This window comes from Pseudophryne corroboree, chromosome 4 (assembly GCF_028390025.1).
Source record: "Pseudophryne corroboree isolate aPseCor3 chromosome 4, aPseCor3.hap2, whole genome shotgun sequence".
NCBI lineage: Eukaryota > Metazoa > Chordata > Amphibia > Anura > Myobatrachidae > Pseudophryne > Pseudophryne corroboree.
In genome coordinates this window covers 162,035,701-162,040,599 of record NC_086447.1, presented here as the reverse complement: position 1 = coordinate 162,040,599, position 4,899 = coordinate 162,035,701, and positions in this window count along the sequence as shown.

The following is a 4,899-nucleotide window of genomic DNA, read 5'->3' as shown; positions in this document are numbered from 1 at the left end:
CTGTTTGTCCTTGTACACATGCGGGTTAAAAAACCTGTTTAGCATACACTCATCAAGCCTACACTATTAAATATGCTTTAATGCTTAAACTTAAGGTATGAAAAGTAATGTAAACTTTCAAGCGTTCCCTGAAAACTCATCTCTTCAGGCAAGCCAATCAAATCCCTGAGCCACCCGCATGACCTTCAGAAGCATTCATATCTAATTACATCCCATCAGGACTGTCTCTGCTAGCTGGTGGGACCGCTATGCTATAGATAGTGTGGGTATGGGTCATTAGGTCGAAAAGATATAGGTCGACCAGTATTGGTCAACATGTACTAGGTCAACATGGGAAAAAGTCGACATGAGGTTTTTTTTAAAAACTTTTTTTGGTGTCGTTTTCTTCGTAAAGTGACGGGGAACCCCAATTAGTGCACAGTGGGCAAGGTTACTATTCCCAATTGTAGTCCACGTGTATCGTAAAGTATGAAAAAGTGACAAAAATGAAAAGAAAAATTTGAAAAACTCATGTCAACTTTTTCCATGTCAACCTAGTACATGTCAACCAATAGTGGTCGACCTAATGACCATAAGCCGATAGTACCTATCCTTGATAATCCTTCCAATTTGCCTATGGATTGTAAGTTTGCGAGCAGGACCTTCCTACCTCTATAGGCCCGTACACATTGGCCGATATATCGGGCGTTCTCTTGAACGGCCGATATATCGCGGGTCCGTCGGCCAGTGTGTACGGCCCATACGTCTGTGAACTCCGTCGTTCACAGACGTATCGCGTCGGCCCCGCAGCACAGCCGACGGCCAATATATCTACCGATATATTGGTGCGTCGCTGTGTGTGTACACGCCCGCCCAGTTCATGACGTCAGTCCCCGACGGATCGGGCAGTGTGTATGCACAGCACACTGCCCGATCCGTCCATAGATATATCTGCAGATCAAAGAAAAACAATATAGATAGAGTGCGCTGTCAACGGCAGCCTGTACAGGGAAGGTCAGTTCCCTTGATTATATGTAAAAAAGAAGAAATAAGTACTGGCGCCGGCTGAAAGTCAGAAATATATCAGACAACTGAATCAATAGGTAAATTAAAAAATGATTATTTTTAATATACTTTCATAAAGGAGATATCCTACTCCTTAAATGTTTAAAACAATTGCATAAGCACAATAGGAATTTAAAATGCCACAGGTACCCCTCCAAACAAAGTGTCCACAGTCCCTGGCTAGGACAAAAAATCCACAATTGCCCACAAGTTCATTGGGTTGAAGATATATTTACCAGACGTATTTCCAGATGGTATCCCCTAGGTCTCCTGTGCAAATGGAGACCAGATGGCAGATGGGGGCAAGTCCGAGTCTGTGAAGAACTTGTGTCGGAATTTAATCCAGTGGAGGCTGTCAGGTCCAGATATCGCCAGGGTGTGGATGAGGATTCTGGTACTTGTGGTTCTGCAGGAAGGTTCAACGCGTTTCGCTGGTCTAGTGGATGCCAGCTTCCTCAGGAGCATATGTTCAGTGTCCAACTGGTATACTATTTATACCCTTGTAATTAAGTAACAATGGGGAACATCTGTTAATCCCACTATCACTGGTTAATAAGCGTTTCATAAATCAAAAAACAAAAAACAAATAGCAGTAGAAGGCAATCTATTATAAGATACTCATTAAATTCATTTTTAATTGTAAAAACGAGTCTTACATAAAAAGAAAATTATATAAACACAATCAAAACCATGTGTCACGTGGTCGTCTCCGGCCACATGATCCCGATGCGCCAATGAAAACAGTGTATCACATCCTCCCTTGTCCCATCAATTGATCTGCAGATATATCTTTCTAGTGTGTACCCACCTTATGTCTGTCTGTTTATTATTACCCAGTTTGTCTTATCATTGTTGTTTAAAATTGTAAAATGCAACGGAATATGCTGCACTATATTAGAAATTATAAATAAATAAATAAAAATTCACATTCAGATACGTTTTACTGCTGTACGGGGTAGATTTACTAAAGCTTCTAAAAATGAATAGTGGTGGGTTAACAGCCAATCAGATTTTGTTTATCATTTTTTAGGATGCCATCTAGAAATGATAGCTAGAATTCGATTGGTTACTTGCTTGATACATCCCACCCACAGGATTAAAATTCACCACAATTTCAGAAATACTGTAAATGTAATATACCAGTAAATCTTGTGATTTTAAAAGTATGGATTTTGTTTACATATTAGGGGGCAAAATTAATGTATAATTGTATTAAGAGAGAAATAGATTTTTAAGTATTATATGAAGGTGGCGATATTAATTGATTGATTTATGGATACATAAATGGTGTCCACATCATAAAATAATAATTGTTGCCCCCATCAAAAACAAAACATAAATAACTTATATATATATATATATATATATATATATGTGTGTGTGTGTGTGTGTGTGTGTGTGTTGCTAGCTTTAACAATCAATTGGTTTTGCCCCCTTAGTATAGTTAATAAATGATATTGCTTATGTTTTAGAGTATATGCTGATCCACGTGGATCTTCACCTATGGGCGTATATATATACACTATTTTTGCATACACCTTTTTGTTAGTGTAAGCGAAGCCCATTAACTGCATAATGAAAAAGGCCTATAGTGCTAGCCTCCATCTGCCCAATTCATGGATTTGTATGCAACGGGTGTGCTAAATTATGTTACTGCTACAGGAGTCGTCTTCGGTGAAAAGATGGCACTGCCGACTTCTCTGATTTGCTGCTGTGTCCGATGAACCATTGGCTCTGGCCCAACGTGCCCCAGTTTTCTGGAGTGCTGCCCGTTGCTGCGCCCAAACACCAGTTGCATGTCAATCATGCTGCGGCTTTTGGGGCACTATGAGCGATGACGCAGAAAACAGATCTGCACTTGCACCAGCAGAGGCTTCCCAGAACATTGTAGTTGGGTAAATCTCTGAATCAGGCCCCGTATTTGTCACCGTAGTGGAGTGTGCAACATTTTGTGAGAGCATTCGTAGCTAAATGCACACTGGGCTCACTTCTACAGCTTGATGATTATGCCAAGACCAGAGTCTAGAACAAACGTTTTTTTTTAGGAGAAATAAAAGAGAAAATAAAGTTTTATTTAATGAAGGCTAACTTTGTTTATCACCTTCAAAGAAGTGAAAGTGAATCTTGTTAAGCAGACTTTATTTCTTTTGAGACAGATGACTGTAAAGTATATAGAGTAGCATAAAGGCTTCAAATGAAATATACAGCTGGTCTCTTCTTTTCTGACAGTAGGATCTTCCTCATACTGTATCTTTACACAGTTTAATATTAATCAGAACCAGCATGTTATTTCAGCCACTGTAAAGGAATAATATATAGTATACAAAGTACAGGTGCAGTATATACATAAGCAATATCTTTTTACATATTGGAAATTTATGTTTACATATCTTAAAATTAGAAATGAGTGGGTTCGGTTTTACTTGGATTTACTCGAATCTCCTTATTGGCTATCGGACGTCACATGTTTTGGTTAACCAATAAGAAAAATCCGTTCCTCGGAATTTAGCTTTAAGAACTCTGGAAAATCAGACAATATCATTTGAGATCAAAATTAAAAGATGTAAAACCGAAAAATTCTTTGAAATGTAGGAGAGCTTTATTGTGACCCTCTCCACAGCCAGACCCACATTCAAAACTCTTTGTATAATACCTCTTGGTATCTTCTATGAATGGTTGAGGGCGATCCCCCAATTTCAGTGTGACTATGGGGGGAGGAGATGCGAGTCTGATTTAATTGTAACTTTTATACTTGCTTGTCTTGTCATCTTTGTGGGCCTACCGACGTCCACTTTTTATTTTTGATGAACATATGGCTATCAATGATGCTTAATTAGTCTTTTTTATTCCTTCATGTTTGGCCTTCCTGACTGTAAATATACACACATCCTGTTGTACCATGTTCAGTGTCCAATGATGCGTACTGCACATTGCTGCAATACATATATATATATATCTACTATATAAAAGCGAAAATTTGTCCTTCTGTCTTTCTATACAAATCCACAGTTTACAAGATATCATCGTGAAATTTTACATACGAGCGTATTAAAACAAGGCAGAGGCAACTAAAACAATTAAAAATCCCTTGCACCCCTAGGGGGGAGACAGCAGCACAGAGTATATCAGCAGACAGCATAACTCCGGAATTGCTGGAGCAATGTAATAAAAAATTGGTACACATATGCCTTTACAATCTGGCAACAAACACTGTGGGGGAAAGACACCCTTAGCACCCCTAGGGGTGAGGCAGCAGCACAGAGTTTTTCAGCAGACAGCATAACTCTGGAATGCCTGAAGCAATTTACACCAAACTTGCTACACATATGACTTACACTCTGGTAACAAACAGTATGGGGGTAACACACCACTAACACCCCTAAGGGTTGGCCAGCAGCACAGACTATATCAGGACATGTATGATATGTCAGTGATGACAGGGCTCCATGTGACAGGGCCAGTGACATGATGTGAGGGGAATGCAGGTAGTACAAACCCACACACTGAGAGTTATATAGTGGAAGTAGCATGGTCCCCCAGCAGCACAGAGTATATCAGGAGATACATAATGTGCTGCGCTATATAACAAACTGTGAAAAAAACGATAATTTCACAGGGGCACTGACATGATGTGAGGAGGGGAACGGAGGCAGCAGGAAGCCACAGACTGAGAGTTGTATAGTGGGAAGAGCAGGGTCCCTTGGGGGACCAAAAAGGGGTCTGGCCACTACACAAAGTGCTTCAGGGAAGCAAGAAATGCCTATATACTAGATCTCCAACCAACGTAAATTAACGAACAACTTTCTAATTTACCATCCTCATCCCTTGCGAAGCATGGGTATTCAGCTATCTACA